General features: G+C 41.1%; 1 long non-coding RNA gene across 1 annotated transcript in view; it reads right to left on the reverse strand.

Moving 5' to 3' along the window:
• Positions 1-8,530, reverse strand: part of LOC129737391 (uncharacterized) — a 59,179-nt gene extending 50,649 nt beyond the window's left edge. Inside the window, exon 1 of the long non-coding RNA XR_008735167.1 lies at positions 8,434-8,530. This is a non-coding gene — a long non-coding RNA (uncharacterized LOC129737391). The remainder of the gene's footprint in view (positions 1-8,433) is intronic.
• Between the last annotated feature and the right edge of the window lie 10,922 nt (positions 8,531-19,452).

Below are 19,452 nucleotides of genomic sequence, written 5' to 3' on the forward strand. Positions count from 1 at the left end.
ATGGGTATTAGTAAACACGCAGGTTCCACCATAAAGGGATTATATTACTCTTTCCTGGCATCTGGAATGTGCATTGTGTTACCAAACAAAGGAAATTATGCAAAGGTAGCCCCCAAGGCAGAATAAGCATGATCCGCTCCTACTTGTGAATACTGAGCAAACACTTACTAGCCACAATTAATTACCTGCCTCTGCTCGTTTTGTTAAATGATCAAAGTAATACATCCACTGGTTGCACATGAATGTGACTATTTGTACAAAATTACATTTATACAGTAGCGGTGCAGGGCCAGATCCTGCAGTATTTGTCATTATTCACATGCCAGTCACATTACTGAGGGAATTGCTTCTAATTACTTAGCATCAGGACTGTACGACGCAGCCAGACTTCTGCAATATTAAGGTGATAAGGATATATAGCAGAGCAAGGGTAGAATCAATTGTTCTTAGATTCCTTCTCTTCCTCATCAGCCCACCTGACACACATGAAATATTTCTGAAATCAATTTCAGAATGGCCAGACGGGGTACTGTAAGTACCACAGTCGGTTCATCAGTTGGCTCTTCCAGGAAGACTTCAGGAATTAGGATGGAAGCGTATTACTTACTTTCCCACAGGATAACTGCAGTGCGTACAATAGCCCTTGTTCTAAGAGATACTGCTGTGCACGCTGCCTCACACGCTCTGTTCAGCAACAGCTGTGCAAAGGACCATTCTATAAGGTTAAACTTTCGTTCTCCATTTCTTCAGCGCTGTGCAGTATTTTGTATCAGCACTGAACCAGCTGAGGTCCTTCAAAATCAGTTTTCCTGCCTCAGTTACTCAGACGCAGCTGTATTTACCCCTGCAAAGCGTATATGGGCAGTTCACCTCTGGCAGGATGTGACCAGAACTGTGGATCTCATTCCTGAGTTTGGCTGTCTAAAACGAGAACTGTGTTACCAACCCACCTGGAGCAGAAAACACGGAGCGACAAGACACTAACAGGGCCGCGTTCTTGGGCCACTGGAGTCCTTAGGCAGTTTTCCCCCGCCCGCAGCAGGCTTTGGAGGCAGACCGCTAAACTTCCACCTCCGGCAATTCCATCCGTACTTGCTCACAATAAAGCAGAAGTTGTTTCACAGGCCTTAGCAAATCCAGCACACGGTTTCACTCTCCTTATAAGAGCTTTGCATATGCCCTCCTGGCGCAGAAAAAAGGCAAACTTTTCAATAAAGGTATGGAATTAGGTTCGCTAACAATTTTCATAGAACTGTGTGCAAAAGGAGCTCTATTTAGTGTCAGTGCAGACCGTTTGAAACACATACATGGTATTTATGCAGTTTCCTTTTCTTTCAGGAATTGTTTGTTGCTCTATTTGATCATAGTACTTCTCCAGCTCCTAATATTTTTGGATAATGTTCTTGCCTTCATTTGTAATCACTCTTTATTCGGTGTGGAAGACAGATTTTTCCAATTTTGTGCTATTATGTACCTTAGCATGAAAGGATTAGATGGGTTTTTCTTTTCCCTTTTAGTCCTTATTTAACTGCTTGTGAGCTTCAGGGATTTATATCCCAGTAGGTCTAATTCCAGGATTATAGGTATCTAGATATCCAGTAAATCATTTAGCAGCACATGGGTTTAAGGCAACTCGAAATAACCCCTCCAGTTAGCTCTTCAGCTAAACACTGAAGTTAGCTAGAAGCACTAGATTTGAGTAAGAGTTATAAAGTAATGCAGAATCATTAATTTAGCATCTGATCTACTTGCTTCAAAGGCACTTATAAAATTTATACACATTTCAGTGGGAACATGGCAAGGTCTTCAAATCCTCTTGCTTTAGATGCTTTCCTTCTTCCTAGCCACACACTAATCAAAGTCTCCTCCTCCTCTGATTTAAGGTTCAGCTCTCATTCCCACAACTGTTGCATCTGTATTTAGATAAACACTGGCAGGTTAGGTTGACCCAAAATTTAGATTTATCAAAAATGAAATAAAATGAGCAACAGAAAGCTTTCTGTATTTGTTTTTTTAAATTCCAGTGAAAGCAGCTTCTCGGTTTGGACTTCAGTTTTCCTTGGCATCATCTACAGCCTGAACATTGCAGCACGTGCTCATACATGAAAGCAAATAGGGGACAGACAAAATCAAAATTGAGTTATAGGTTTGCCTTGTTTGGGCTTAGTGAAATGTAAGCAAGTGGTATTGAAGATCAAAAAGAAATCTGGTTTCTTGGGATCTATCATTCAGAACAATCAAAATGAATACTAATAGCAAAGATAAGGAAATCCATGCTTTTAACTGTGCGTTCTAATTTGCTCACGCCCCTTTAAACATGGCACGGCGAGTGAGAAAGGCTTTGCCCTGGCAGAGCAGTTCGTACAACCACGGACCTGTGCCAGTTCTCACCAGGCGTGTCTGAGGGTTTGTCACGCCAGGTTCAGCTAAGGCACTGTTCCACCGGCGCTGACAGCCGGAGCGTTGGTGAGGCACAGGGATCTCAAGGTCAGATTTCTGGTCTGGTCTGAGTTGTGTGAGAGGCTGTTAAATCCATCGTTCGATACATTCATAGCACTGACTGATTCTCTCCAACCTGTGCAAGAAGGTGCTGTTGTACCTGACTTCCCTTGTGGTAGGCAGCATCATGGAGCAAGAGGCTGCGATGTGACACAAACCTCAGCACGGAGGCTACTCGCTGCGCACAGGGAAAGAACCTGGTTGCTCTAAGAGGGCCTGAAGGAAACCAGGACTGCATCTGGGGTGTGGTAAGATGATAAAACTGAGCATCCCCTCCCACCCTCAAGGGTAAGTGCTTGCTTAAACTCTCTTTATGTTGGGTGTGTCAGAGGTGTGGGCCCAGAGGATCTGCCATAGCCAGAATTAACATGTGTTCTTCTTCTGTAGAACAGATATAAAAAGGCCTTTCCAGACAGAGGCTTTTTGCCTACATGAATGTCAACACTGAGTTCATTTCAGGCGAGTTCTGTGGTGAACAGAAAGGTAAGGTTAGGTGAGGAGCCCTTCCCATCAAACCAAACTTGAAGGAAGGCCAGGGCTGCAGGGCTGGATTAGGACTGGGCACATCCCAGCACATAAGTGGTGAGTAAGATGCACCACTTCCAGCAGCAGGCAGTGAGTCTCAAAAACGCACCTTGCATCTGCAGTTCCCTTCTTCACATGGGATAGGAAGGAGGGGTTACAGTTTATTAGTTTTCTACGCACTACCTACCATCCTATCACTGGCTCAGGCAATCAGGCCAGTCAATAAGACAACCAGAGAATCACAGTTCTCCTCGCTTCCATGTACCTCCTGCAAGAAGTGAGCAACCAAGCAGATACACTTGTTTACTCCTGCATGCCTGGATCCATGGTCCAGAGAGCCAACAAAGGGGACAACAGAGCATTCAGTTTGTTTATCTTTATCTCCTGCACCAGAAAAAAAAAGTTACCAAGTAGTCTTCCCTTACTAACCACAGTCCACCTTCCCTGCAAACCATTGTCTACCCATGGCCACAGCATCTTTAGCTCAATCTTTTTAAATGGGCTTGAGAAATCTGATTTATAAATGAATGAACAGTGAATATGGAGAAATAACACATCCATCGGTGCCATGTCAACCTGGTCCATCATTCATAAAATTTCATGTGTATCTAGACTCTGTCAACAGATCTGCCTCAAAGAGCATGCAGGATCAGCAGTCTGCAGCTTCAGAAACAGACAACATCTAAATCCACCACCATTTCACTAACATCTCTGCCTGAATATGATAGATAAGGATTTCAGAAAGGCATGTCAAAGATAAAAGGAAAGCTACCCCTTGCTCTTGTTTAATTTCCCTTCCAATTTCCTAAAAGGCCTGTTGCGGGAATGACTGTCACCAGAAAGATACAGGGCCCAATTTACAGCCATTGCACAGAACTGCAATAAGCAGTTGCAGTCTATAATTTTCAAGTAACACCACATTTATGAAAACTGCAACAATCCCTTTTGCTGTGATTTGTGGACTCTGATGGCAGAAGAGCCAACCTCTCTCTCAAGCAGCAGAGAACAAGAAGAGAAAAAGATGAAGAGAAACAAACTGGCTGCTGCCTCAGCATGTAGACTGCAAAATAAATAAAAAACAGTCTTAAAAAGTGTTAATAAAATATCCGCTAAGAGTAGAAGGGGAGATTAGAGCTGACAAGTTGGCCATAGGGCCTTCTTCAGGCTCTTCCAGTTAGAACTGAGACAAGATGACACATTGAGAAATTGAACTATGTTGACATGGCCTGCATTTTCATAAATTTCATGCTCCTTTTTTTATATTTAAAAAAAAATCTGCAAAATTAAAAGGAGAGAATTAAAAAAAAAAAAGGCCTGTTACACTGTGCAGTTCTCCTATGCATCCTGTACCAGGCTTTGGAACAAATGCAAGAGAAACTGAAAGACCCATGACAGACGATGCGTTATATTTACTGAGTAATCACCTCTAATTTTTGTCACCAAGGATTCTATTTGAGTGGAAAGACTTCAGCATGAGTTGGATGAGGTCCCAGATCATCCTGGAGTTTTTAGGGAGAACAGTATTACTACTACAAGAGCAAACCAGAAAATACAGTGGTTAGAGCTTATTATCTTTTGGGTTTTTTTTCAAACGCCCTATCAACATTGGCAGAAAAGCTTTCATTAGGTCTAATCCCTTTCTGAAAAACAATTCTTTCTGAATTGGGATTAAAATTGCAGCATTTGGGAAACATTCATGAAGAAACTAGGGATGTTTTTTTTATAAATGGCTGCAACAGCAAGTGTTTACTCCCATTCCACCTCTGAAGAGTCAAACCCAGAGTTCCACATTATCATGATTGCACTCACTCTGTGCTTCAGGCAGCTTTAATGTTTTAAATCTGAAGCATCTCCTCTTTTTTCCCCAAAAAGCAACCACTATTAAATAAATTATAACTATGCCTCTAGTTTTGCTGTCTGGGAGTTTCCCTATCCAATATTTGGGAACTGGGAGGTTTTCTCTGAATTGCTCAGACTAGCAAAGGTAACACAAGAGATTTTCCAGTTACATCATTTTACTTTTATCATCATCGTCATCATTATGATTGTTGTGATCTTTTCCTTTCATTTTAGCTATTACCTAACCAAGATGCTTCACAGCACGTAGTCTGCTTTCACATTTCAAAAGAGGATAGGCATGCAGAGATTAGAGGTCCAACAAAGAGTTTATCATAAGTGCAACTAGTATTGTTTCTAATCAGTGACCTGTACAGCATCAGTACAATTGGGCTGAAGGCTGGCAGGTTACAGAAGTATTCTTCATGCAGTAAGCTCAGTAACAGAGATGTTTCAAGAGAACAAGTTTTTGTTACCTTCAGTCATACTTTCAGTGGCATGGCTGGTTTGATGTTCACTTCACCTTCTTTGAGGGGGCAATAGAAGATGTAAATCTTAATCCCTTCTGAGCACAGACTGCTTGAAAGGCAAGAGATTAAATCTGTCTTCATCATATAAAACGTGGGTGGACAGCTAGGAAGACCCTCAAAAGAGAGTTTACACCCCTGTAATGAGCTCTGCAATTCTAAACTTCAGCAGAAGAACTTAAGTCATTGGTCCTGCTGGGGAAACTATGCCTGAAAGGGATAAAATTTTGGCAAGGGCCTTCTCACAGACCTTGCTGCTAAGGTTGTGTCAGAAAGTGCACTCGCTTGTGGTGGAGCTGGCCTTTGAAAACCGAAAATCCTCTGGGCTTTGGAGAGGTCATAAGAGAGCTGGACTTGTCAGCGAGGCTCCTGCCTTGAGTTTCAAGGTCTAGCAAGGCCCTGATCACAGCCCATTCACTAGTACTTTAGGCCACTTTCCGCTTAATGAAGTCTAGAGAGATGGTAAATGACCATCCTAAGGCTGCCGCTTACATAGAGTGGACACGGCCTCTGCGCTAGAACATCAGCGACAGAAAGAGGCAGACCAGCAACAAGCTTTGGCAGCACAGTGATGGTGAGGGACCACGCAGTCCAGGACAGTTGGAGTTCTGCTCACTGGCTTCAGTCATCTTCTTACCCAAGCAAGCAAGGCTTCCTCAGACCAGCAGGTGGGACTCTTAATGAAAGAAGTTACGTAAAGGCAGAAAGCTTGATTCACCAAGCCGCCACACTGGCAACATGTTTACACAACTTCTCCATCCAAAATCAAGAGGTGCCCTCTAGGGATACTTGCACCCCTTTAGCATGGGTGGTAGAGAACACTTTAAAAGGCAATCAAAGCAGGGAAAAAGGGAAAGCAATAATTTTGGATAATTGGAGCAAAGAGGTAATACATATCTCGGTGTCACAGGGAAGACTGGCCAATGCAATATGCATTTCCTCTTATCTCAGAATTGTATTTATAGAAGTAAACTGTGTTTAAGTTAAAAGGAAGCACATAAATCTTCTCTTATTGTCATCTTGCAACTCACAGCAGCTGCTAATTATATTATAGATCTTCCAGAAGTATGTATAGTAATTACCAGTTTCAGCCACATTATTAGACTTGCAAATAGAGTTGGCTTTTTGCAAGCCTATCGGAAGCAAAGGGTCAGACCAAAAAGGGGTAAATCAGCACAGACTCAAGGAATCAAGTGGGAAAACCTAATTGTACTGGACTTACTCTGATCTGAACTGGATGAAGATACCCACCACATTTAAGACATACACAGGTTTCCTTGCTGAACTCTAATTTTGTGTGCACACCCAAGTTACGAGTTATGTCAGGCCTCCCTGTGTGGCCAACTCGGCAATTATTAGGGTCTGACTTTGGGACCAAACTCAAGGTACTAGAATCAGTGACAGCTCTCTTCAGATCCTAAAATCTTTCAGAAAGGAAAACTGATGTTATTGTCCTTAACGCAGGAGTAAGTTTAAGACTTCTGGAGTCCTTGAGAAACCCTTGACACTGCATCTATCTGTGGATGAATGGAAGCACCACTTTTTGTTACTTACATAAACAGGCAAAAAGGAAATTAATTTAAATAAACAGGGTCTGGTTTTACTACCCACTTTCTCCATACACTGAAGATAAAAAGCACTACCAGGCACAAATCCTAAGTATTATTTATGTATGCATACATACATGGGAAGAACCACTTGTATTATTAATTTCTTCTGTTTGTCTGGGTTTCATATCAAGCCACTGCTGAATTCCAGCACTGCCTGGAATTCTTAAACCAACAGGGATTACATGAGCAAAAGACTGAAAGGTTGGTATGCAAGGTAGAGTTTTCAAAAGCATTAAATGACCTACATGCTGGATTTGCAATGTAAAAAGTTATTTTTTATACAAAGTATTCTTAAGTCCAAGTTATTCTTACATAGAAAATATAGAAGTACTAATAAATATCCATCTAGAATTGAACTTTTTTCCACATTACAATCCTGTATGAAACTATTAATCAAACCTCTGTTTCCTCAAAAGGGTGGTAGAAATGTAACAGTGACCAAAATAACAGACAAATGGTTAATATTCTCTGTTAGGCCAGTTGGGGCATTTAGATGCCATGATCTCTTCCCACCTCAAGCACAGCTTATTGTAAAGCCACAATAACAAGATAAAAGTATATACTTGCTTTGTGAATTATAAATTGCAAAACATTTTGATACCTTTACTGGAAAGGTTTAACATGAATGCAAAGCCATATTATTAGAATAAGACATACAGTTACTTAAAGTCATCTTCATATTGCTTTGCGGCTCCAGTGTCTACTCTTGCAAAGTAATGAGTTTCCTCCATTCTCATGGAGAATAAAGAGTTGAAGTAAAAGTGGAAAACATTCTTCTGTGCCCAGCTGGATGGGTGATGTTTAATGTGCAACATCCTCCTTGGGAAAATAATGTAAATAAGTGTTTCGTGATTTAATATCCAATTTCCAGGCTTTTACACTACTTGGCAATCACTCAAATCTAACAGTGAACCAAGGGAAAGATTAAAAAGCCAAAGGCCACAAACTTGTTTAAACTAGTATAGTGGGTTCAAAGTTTCCTCTAAGATCTTGAGCTATACTTCCCAGATACCACTGAAGTAAAAAACGTAGGCAGCCCCACAGATAAGCTCCTATTTACTCTAGATGAACCAAAGCACTACGAGTCACACTTTGGACCTTGTTCCTACCCATAATTAATACCTGATTATTTTGGTTACTCAACTGAAGGGTGACTGAAGTATAGCCTTTCGGAAGTGTTTAAGAGCAGAAGCTGCTAAAAAAAAGAACTGCTGCTGCTAATGTGGAGAAGGATGGTGGGAAAATACTTATGTCTTCTTGCCAAAGTGAAAGTGCTTTAAAGTACCTGCAGCCATTGATATTCCTGTTCTTGCTGAAAGCTTAGTGGGAACCCCACTGACTTTGGAGGTCACAGGAGAGAGTGCTCACAAACTGAAATGTATGTGGGAAAGAAAGCAGGGAGAAGAAAGAAGTAATAATGCAGAGTCCATCCTTACCGCTGCTTGGCATCTACAATGACCTGGCTGTCGCACTGTCTTGACTGGGTTTTGTTCTTTTACAGCATGTGATCCAGATCCTTTCACCAATGAGAACGCTGATAGGAATTCTTCCTCTCTTTCCAGCCATCTTACAGGAAAAAATACGGTACATTTTAAGGAAGGCAAATTATTTCACTGTTCTCATTTATATAAAGCACAGCAGAAGCCCATTTCACCATTCTAAAACTTCAGACTCTGAGCCTAATGAATGTGGAAGAATATAATCAGTATTTATTATGTTTCAGTAGCACAGTTACTTATATGACTGCTCATCCAAAACACCAGGTACTGAACACAGGCAGAGCGGAGTCTAAACACACAAGGAAAACTGACAGAAGAGGTGACAGAATACAGGCTGAATCAAATGCAGCTTTTAAAAAAAAAATCAGTTTCATTCTCCAGTGCAAAGTATAAACCAACTTTTTCCTTTTCTTAGAGAAGTCAAAAAGTTTTTTCTCAGTCTGCAAAATATTTGTTTATCAGCTGATGTCCACAGTTGATTAACTGCTGAAATTCTGCTCTGCACATTTACCAAGATCTAGGCTATCACATCCTCTGCCAAACTACCTTTTTTTAGCCTGCAATCACTTTCCTATAAAACAGAACTAACCTAACCTTGTTGATACTTAGAGAAACCCAAAAGCTTCCAATAAATATGAAATCATCTTATATTTGAAGATGAATATCTGTCCTTTGCAGTGAAATTCACAGGATCTCACCTCTTTGCAACTGATAAACATTGTCACAGCTGGGCAGGATCAAGTTCTGAAAAATGTGTTGAGCTTCCATACATTGACTCCAAGGTCATCAAGAAACCAGTTCAAAACAGGAAACACCTCTCTACCCCCATGGATTATAAAGATTCCGTATAACTGTAACAAGTGCTTACTGTAAATTCCATTATAAGGAACCCCCACCAATACCTAGAGCGGTAAGCTCTTAAAAATAGAGTGTGTGTCGCTTGATTCTTGGAATCAAGAACATGTCTTAAATCAATATGAATGACCTGGAGAGGACTGATTCGTCGTCCGCTATTTTAGTCAGGTTTCATATTTTTAATAGCAATCTAATACCAAGTCAGTTTTTGCACTATTGGGTCCCACTGCACCATCTTGGAAGAAACAGCTGCTACCAGCTCAACAGGTTGGGACTTCATTGTGCATTCTCCGAGGATTGTCCCTGACCTGTCCTCCCTGGTCTGGCTGAGCAGTACAGGTACGCAGCCTTTCCCCATGAGCTGCTTTTGCTGGCAGCTACTCCCAGTTCTGGAAAACAAATTGCAGACCATTATCAGCTCTTCTGGTAATTGCTGCAGGATGGAAAAGGAGAGTGCAATAAATCACAACATCGTTATACTAAGGCCCAAATGGTCTGGCATATTTTTGCTTAAGATGGTTAACACAGTAGTGGTGTAGACTGCAACGGTATATAAAAATATCCTACATTGACTTAGTTTGTGTACGTGTTCTTTTGTACATGTTCACATTATTCACAACACATTTTAAATTAATAAAAATAGCCTTATCTTTAGCTACATCAGTAACATTTTGCTTTTTAACTCTGTGGGAAGAAATTCCCTCAGTCTTTAAATATGCAAGCCTTGAACTCTGCACAAGGCATTACATCTGTTGCAGAGGTACAGCACATAATGATTGCAGGCTAAAGGTTGGTGTATTTTCGTTGTTTGTATTCTATCTTTAAGGCAAACGTCCAGTGAGCAACCACATCTCAGTATTTACATGGACATCACATAGTTTCCAGTAAAGTTTTTCATGCCCAGGTAAAAAAGAAGTTACTTGGGTCAAAGTAAAGTCCTCCAAAGGCCAATATAATACATGAACTTCAAAATTCTGATTTTTAAAAAAAGAAGCTGCAAACCCAGGCACTTTCAAACAACCATTAGGTCATGTGAATAGGAGAAGTTAGATGGGATTTCCCTTGGGATATTCCAAGAACATGTATAATCCCAGGCGCTGGGCCAACAGGATCCAGGCATGTCAGTGAGATGCAAGATAGGGAGGAGTCAGCAGTCATGTTCAAAAATATGCATTTAATGTTCAGCCAAGGAGCAACATTAACAGCACTTGTGGATTTGCCAAGTGCCCAGAGAAAAGTGCAAGGATGGAGTGGAGGAAAAGGAAATAAATAAAACTGGAGAGGGAAAATTATATATAATAAAATCTTGCTTCTCCCTCCAGTTCCAGACCAGCTCATCAAAGCCAAAAGGTAATTCCACTCCTTGCAATATCTTCCATCTTGTTCAGATTTCACCCACGAATAAGCGACTGGATTTCTACCAGACAACTGGAAACCTACCAAAAGCACAACCCTCTGACGTGCTAGCAAAGCTGGAATTAGATAAAACATTCATGAGAAAGACCCACAGATTTAGTGGATATGACTTTCATAAATGCTGGTGTTCAGAAAGAGCAGTTTATAGAAAACATTTGCCCCTAGTCTACAGTCTCTGCTGAAATGAGTTTAAACTACCTTAGTATCAAATGCATCTTCTTTTTTTTTCCTTTTTGATGATGGCATTGTTATTATTTTCATCCAGCTAAAAAAATAAAAGGCTCTGCAAGGCTTGTACTAAACAGGTTAGGATTATTATAATCAAATTTTGATTGAAATACTATTAATGATCTGTCCTGGGAATATAAACTATGATTTTTGGGTTGATAGCATCTTTGTGATGGAAAGCACATTTTTTTAATTGGATTCTTGGAGAAAGTACTGTAAAGCTTGTTCAGTTTATGTTTTAATCCAGACTGCCCTGTGCGCATGGACATGGTTGCAAATATTAAATATGTTCAGGAGTATACTTCACAGGGAAAAAGTAGAGGACAGAGCAGCAGACATGGCAATCTGCTTCATTTCAAGCGAGATCATGAAAGTGCTACTAGATGCTACCATGACCCACAGTAAACTGGAGACAGAGACCACAGCACCACCGGTGCAGGCACACCTCCCTCGGGCCATCGGCCTCGGTGAGCCAGGTTGTTCCCTGCTTGCACCTCAGCCAGGAGCGTTTTTTCTGATCCTTGTACAGCAATACATCTCAGCTAGAGCACAACTATTAGGCATTTTCTCTTCTGTTAATATTCACTACTCTGTGCGTTGAAAACAACCGGTACCAGCAATATGCTATGAGTAGTGCTGTGTACACTGGTAGTAGCTCTGGCGCTGAAAACAATAGGCTCACTTATCTGAAAGGTAGGGCAAAACACTGTTAAGAAGTGATCTCTGTTTAATTGAGAGCTGACAGCTATTTACATCACCAAGGATTTAGCTGCAGTGTAACTGCTCTTGTGACAAGCCGCGTAGCTTTGAACGTTGGACAGTTTACCTCCAAATCTTTTACGCTTCGACAGTCTCCCTAATCATTCAGCAAATAAATTGGGGAAGTTCCCAAATGGCATTTTCAAAAATGACAGTTTTACTGCTACCATCCTTACACCAGCTACTCCACAGCAGCTATAATTTTTGGACTTGTTGGGTTTTTTATTATTTAAGGGAAAAAAAAAAATCCAGGCTACTGCTAGTACTCCTAACCCAATAAGCATTGCCTTTTATACACAGAGAGTGAAAAACTATTTACATTATGGAACAGTCAGTAATGGTGGCTCTTATACTACCATCTATCTACATAAACGTAACTTCTGCTGCTGGTGAGACCTAAGATAATATATTCAAATGCAGGCTACTTGCTACCACTTTCACGTTGTTTCCGTGTTATCATATTGCTCAAATTAAATGTAAGCCAAAGCAGAACATGTCACGTCCAGTCCACTATTTCTGGTATCAGAGAAAATATTGTAGAAATGCACATTTCACAGAACTTCTCTTTGTATGAAACATTTTGCTCATTGCTATTACATAAACAAAACCAAAATTCTTATTTACAAGAGTGGATATAAGCAGGGGAAATGCTAAAGCAGTTTTGCTAATTCCAACACTGTCAGGCATTCCAGTCTGCCAAATACCTGCACTGATTTCTCAGTGTCTGCCCCAGTATTGCCCTCTCTTATGGTGACCATTCCCACCACTGACAGTATTGCCGAAAAACAGCTTCTTGCAACAACATTCAGCTAAAATCAGCAGCGTCTGTAGGCATTTGGGCCGTGTCTGGACTGGCAGCATTTCCTCAATCTACTCATATTCTTCAGCCGTGCCCTCAGTTCTATTTTAGGCCAAAATCCAGAAACACATCACAACTTAATCCTCTTGCTCTTTTATGATGGGAAGGAACCCAAGTGCCTGTGCTAGACGGGGACGTAGGACAGATGCCCGAGGCACTAGGATCTCCTGCCACGCTCCTGCTTTTGCAGTCCCTGCGGTACAGACCCCAGCCCAGATCCGATGGCAATGAGTGCTGTGTGAGACCTAGAATGCATCAGCACTTATCACAGTATTATTGAAGTTGGGGAGTTGGAAGGAGCTGGACAGGTTGGATGAAATCTACAGCTGCCATCTAGTTCTACCTTCCTCCCAGCGTGGGGCTATTGCCAATTTACTGTAGATCAGACTTGGCTCTGTCTGGCCAAGTCCTGAAAGCTTCCTTGGATGGAGGCTCCAGGTCCCCCAGGGTTACCTGCTCCCAGCTGTACTGCTGGGAATTTTTAATTTTAATTTTATGCAGCGGGGTACAGGAGGAGCTGGGTAGTTAGCAGTGCTCACAGAACCAGCTGCTTAGACATAGTCTAAATACATTAACTTACAACTGCAATCAGCTAATAAAAGATTTCTAATCTCTGAGCTGCATAAGAGGCATGGTATTCCATCGACCATGACTGAAGCATTTACCACTTTACCACTTGTTTTCCTTGCTGAAGAGAACCATTTATCTGCAATGTCACCTGAAGAATGGTGGGTGTTGTCAGAAGATCAAGGTCCAGCACGTAATGTTATGTAACAAACATTAACCACTTCATCCCACTTCACTGGGCACTATTTTAATTCCATTTTTTATGGAGCCCGATCATTAGTTTATGACAGGCTGTAAATTATAGAAGTAGCAAACTCAGATCACCTCCTACAGGCCAAAGAGAGAGAAGACTTTCTCCTTCACATTAACGTTCCTGTTCCTCAACCTGTACATCGCATTTCTAGCTTCTACACCTCTAAAGAGCACCGAGTCCAGCAGACTGTTCCAGCTATGGCGAACTGCAATTAGTTATGTTAGCATTAGATCATTATGGAAGACTATCACCTAACACTGAATTTTGTGGTTAATAGCAGGCGCTTCAGGAAATCAAATGAAAGGACTCATCAGTTGTCTGCCCACTCTATGCAATCGGAAACGACCTCTGCACATGAATCAAGATTTTGGGGGTTTTTTCATTCTTGGAATCCTTTTCTGCAAAATGGGGTTTATGCAAGCTATTGTAAAACACTGTGGGGGAAAGAGCATGTTAGAAGTATAATATATTCTCTTTACTGATCATGATCTGAGAGTTAAAGTGTGTTTGAAACATTGTGTTTTGCAATACAGTCTATGTGATGAGTGATAAGTTATATAGCCACAATAAACAGTAGCGATAAATAAAATGTATTACATTCTGTACAGCCCTATTTGCATTGCAAAAATCCCTATTTAGATTACAATGAACTCTAAATTACAGAGTAAACAAGTTTTGGCTACATCTTGAGGCCCAGCAGGGAGGAAGGCATCGTTTGCCACCCCAGCAGAGGAATGCTGTTTACATCCAAGTGGACTGTCCTTGGAGACACTGCAGCTTTAACACACAAGGGGCTGCAACCAGAGCCCCTCAGCCTCTGCGCTTGGTGGTTTTTATTGGATGGCTGTAGGCTCCCTACTCGATAGCAGAAGCTTTCAGCAGTGCTTAACTTTCCCAAAAGTGGTTGGGGCTCATGGGATTAGGCTGAATACAGCCTACCTTTGAGTCAGCTTGCTGGGCAGCAGTCTGCCGGGTCACTGAACTGAAACGCTATTGTGTGCTTTCATAAAGGAACAAGCCTGTGATTTCAGTTTGGACTAGTAGTAGCTAAGAGACAATAGGCTATTTGCTTTAAACTTTCTCTTGTCTTTCCCCTTATGGAAAACACTCCAGCAACATTCCGGAGGCTCAGATCACCTTGACCTCTGTCAGCCTGTGCACCAGCCTGTGTATGATACAGTCTATGCTAACTGTATTGGTTGAATGTCTCTTCTTAAAGCAGTGGTAAGAAAAGACATTCACTCTCCGATATCCAGACATTAGCAGGTTACCTGTACTTATCTGACACCTTTATAAGCTCTTCTGTGCTGTAAGTGGGGTTTTTACAAAATTCCAGACTTATGCTTCCTTTCATTAAATGCACACGCAAGGATATTAGGAGTGAGACAGCCTCAATTCTGATGATGTCAGGATGACAGCAGGATGTCTTTTTTTCACCCAGCAGGGCAAGATCAGGTCTGGAAGTGGTACGGATTGTCAACAGCAACCAGAGAGGGCTTGCATTAAGTTCTGCTCCAGATGCTGGAGGCTGGTTGCCACCTACTTTCACAATTCACAGAATCTGGTAAGACCCCCCAATTTCTTTTGGACAACCAGCTTCCCACAGCTTTTATTCACTTGTGTCCACCAACAATGACATAAAATACTCTTCCTCTCTGTTGGACATTATGATCCATGTTTCATGCAGTGATCTGGTGGGAGTCCCATCCTGAAGTTACCCAGAAACTGAAGGTGGTGCAAAAGGTGTCAACTGTCTCTCAGCCACAGGTCCCTTTGTAGAGCCAGACCACACCAGACCAGTAACTCACCAGCTGCAGCATGCAGTGGAGGAAATTTTTGCCTATCTCTGAGCTCTCAGATCGCCACAGAGAGTGCCACACTGCACACCACCCAAAATATTCAAGCTCCAGCCCATTCCATACTTAAACCAGGAACTTCACTGGCATGTGAAGAAATCTGACACAGAAATTGATTCTCTCCTCTTTGTCTAAAATAGCTTAAATTAGCTATTTTTCCCAGACAGGTGCTGCAATGTTCTTCACTGGAGAAAAGAAAAAGTGGCAGGGGTGTCTTCGAAAGAGAAGTCATTAGACAGGGTAGGGTATTTTCCTTTTTTACTTTGGTGTATGTTATTGATATGACTGCTACTTTTTGTGTTTAACCTTAAATTACAATCGATAAGGAAGTGCTGGGCTTTTGAGTCTTGTTATAAATCAGCCCGTATTATTTAGATTTAAGAGCCTAACTCTGAATGCTCATTTTTTTCTACAGATAATTTTTATAAAAATTAGAGCTGCGATAAAAGCTTGACTGACCAGATCTGATTCCTGTTCTTTGGAATGAAGTAGAACACTCCACCTCTCACCTGTGCTTTCATGGTGGCTTTCTTCTGCATCCTCCCATTCACTGTTACAATTGGGATCTGAAGTGCAGAAGAGGCCTGAGCACATGAATGAAACCAGTTTAAAAAACAAAACAAAGGGGGAAAAAAACAGGTTTGGTGCATCACCTGAGATGTATCTATCAATAAGCAGGGAGTAGAATCTTCCAGTTCAGGTGACAACAGAAAAAAAAAAAAAAAAAGAAAAAAAACCCAACCAACCAACCAAACAAACATAAAAAACCAAACCAAAAACCACAACCCAACTTGTTAAAACATTACCTGAAGCAGAAGTTTCTAACTCCTTGCCAGGTGTGGTACATGCTTGAGCAATTCCCTTCAATTAAGCTATCATCCCAGAGATCCCTTGTGGGTGGTATGGCTCCGTACTGTCCTCAGTGTGAGCTAGATGCTCTACTACATGCCTTTGCGCTAATTATCATCTTCGTTGTCGTATGTGTTCATCAAGAAGCCATGCTTTCATCATCGCAGCTTAGCACCCACTCCCGAGAGGCAGGTACTACACACCGTGGAACTGGATGCCTCGGTGACACGAACAGCCAAAGTGAGCAAATATGCTTACCCCAGCACAGGCTGCTCTTCCAAATTTCCCAAAGTTTCTTTTCAGATTCCCTATTGAAGCAGGCATGTTCCACCAGTGACTGCATAAAACAGCAGTTCCCAAGTCAAAAATGAATTTACCATGTATTAGATTTCTAAAGTCAAGGACAGAATTTCTTAGCAACTCCTGTACTCCTTGGCTACTAATTCCCCATCTGCTGAAGGCAATGGCAATGTAACAGAGTAAGAGACAGATTTGTCTTGAAAAACAGGAAGACATTCTAGCTGAATTAACTTTTCTCTGCTGTCTCTAGAAACAAATCTCCCTAAAATATCAGCAACAAATCAATTTTACTTCTTTTCAGTAGAGAGGAAGGAAATTACCTTTTCTGATTTTGACCTTCTTCCAGTGTCACAAACCCATCAGGCCAACTAATCTCCTAAGAATTTACCATATTTTCAAACTGGAACCTGAAAATAAGCTTATTTTCTGTTTAGTCTGAGCCCAAAGCCACAGAACAAAGTTTATGTTCAGGGTACCTGAACCTGGAACCTCTCAAAATGTGAAGCATTTAGGTCTGTACTTGTGGCTTTGTTTTCTGTTCCATTTCTAATGAAAGATAACTTACAAAGTAAGGATTAACAATTTAAGGGGTAGTAATCTATAAAAAGCTCTGCATCCAAGATATTAGAAAGCAATATAAATTCTTTTGTGGAAATGTAAACGGTATTAAAATGTAAGTAGGTATTATAGCCAGTTGGTTAGATGGGGACAGTGAGAGTCACTGACTGGCTTTTCTGGGAATCAGATAGGTCCCTAAATCATTAACTTAGTATTAAATCATCCCACAGATATAAATAAAATGAGGGACTTATTCAGGGATGTCTTGCAGAATGTAAGTAGTTTCTAGATGAATGACTCACAAGATCAAAGTCAAGGAAGACACCCATTTAATTAGGGAGGAAAGTCTTGAGCAAATCTGTAACACCACCTTTGCCAGGGACAAAGCCTTTCCCGTGCACGCTCCAGTTTCACCTAGCTGTTCTGGAACACATACTGCCCCAAACTACCCTACAAAAATGTAAATGAAGCTGAAAAGCAGTTGATCTAGGAATCCTCCTACCAATTCCAGAACACTGCAACCACCGATAAATATTCAAAGGTTTTCCTACAGCACAAATTACCCAACAGAACAGGTTTGCAATCAGGATCCAGCCTTACGCAAGTCAGCCTTGAAATTCCATGACAACTTTAGCAGCTCTCCCTTCAGCTGGCAAAGCAGCCCACGTTCACAGCGCAGGTCAGCGCAGTAATTGCATGCTTGCTTTGTATCACAGATGATGTCTGTCTGGCATAGTATATTTTCTCATGACATAATCGATCATGTTATTAAGGAACAACTCATCCTTGATGGCTCATTCAGAGCTAACCAGAAACCACAAAATTCTGTCGTCATTCAAAAGTATGCCACACTTTCTTTCCTCTCCAGGCAGCCAATGTATTTTAGCTGATACCCAAAGCAGGGCACTGAGACTCACTTTCCAACGGATTTTCAGAAACTAAAAAACTGAGCGTGTTCTTAATGTCAACACCCAAACCCCACCCCTTTGTATTTCTGTCTTTTGTGTGAACTAGGAAGTCTGGTATGTCAGTATGGAGAAAATATTATTCATTCTATGAACTAATGTTTCCTCTGTTGTAGTTATGAATTTGGTAGGTGTGTCTCGATTACAGAATGGAAAAATCACGGTCCTATACACTTTACAGTGTGCCTTATTTTTATACTGGCTGACCTTATTTCAGCTATTTATAATCACATTTCACTGTCATTGTTACTGTTGGGTTTAGTATCACGTCAATTGAAAAATTAATATTCACACTGCTGAATTCTCTAGTTATATGTACACTGCCCATTTTGTTCACTCCCCGTTGCAACCCAAGATCTTATTTTTGTGATCCTTCACTCTGCATCCACACTGGACTGTCTCTAGGACTCTTCTGGAGCAGAACCACCAGATCGTGCAAAAGACTGCTAAAAAAGCAGTGGTTTGGTTCTTTGATCCCTCCAGAATACAGAAGAGACAAGAGCACAGCTGCTATAACATACTGCTTATAATTTTCAGTGGATATCGCAAAACTCATCTGAGAATCTGTTGCAAAAGGTGAAGTTAAAAAGTAACAGCAATTTGTCAAAATCTAGCTCATAATTGCTTATAAAGGGTCTGTCTGCCTTGGATCTGGCTGCTAGCAATACTTTGGAATCTACTAATTCGATGTGAAGATCACATTAATGTAAACTCAGGTGTCACTTTCCTATAATCCGCTTATCTTTGTCAAGCAATATGCAAAGTTTTGTTTCCCTAAAGCTGCAAATCAAATAAGAGAAGATGGTTTATATGGATGAACTTTCAAGCCCTTTTCTGGGCAGCATACAACTCAAAAACTCTCAGTAATAAATGTACGTACGGCAAACGAGATCAGCACTGAGAACTAACCTGAGAAACCTGGTCCAGCAAAAGAGGTTGGTTCTGCTTAGGTTGGTGGCATCACAGGACTGCTGTAAGCCTTCTCTCCTGCTCCCTCTCACATCGGCCCATGTTTTCTTTCATTCAGAAAACGTGCAAGTTACTCTCATCTAAAAATTGACAAACAACAAAATCTGTTGCACTGCCTTTTCCTTTAAAAATCACATTTATCATTGTCCCACACACACCATTCACTAGAAAAATTGATCTGGGTTTTCCAGAAAAGTCATAGTATGAATGAGGGAATCTTCAACAAAATTACGGTGTACTGTCAACTGTCTGGACTAAGCACATTTTGCTGAAAAGCCACTGTTACCAACACCAGCAAAAAATAGGAGAATCTCAGCAGCATGTAAGAGAGCATGATGGAGACAACTGCGATAGGACTTGAATATCATCCGTGTCAAGATTGGACACAGATTACTGTGATCTTTCCCAATCACGTTTTCAGTCCTCATCTCTCTACAACCATAAAATATGAAGAAGTAAAGATGAATAAAAGCAGAAGAACAAAAGACAAGCATTTCAGAGAATGTAGGAAACAACAAAGGA

Source organism: Falco cherrug, chromosome 14 (assembly GCF_023634085.1).
Source record: "Falco cherrug isolate bFalChe1 chromosome 14, bFalChe1.pri, whole genome shotgun sequence".
NCBI lineage: Eukaryota > Metazoa > Chordata > Aves > Falconiformes > Falconidae > Falco > Falco cherrug.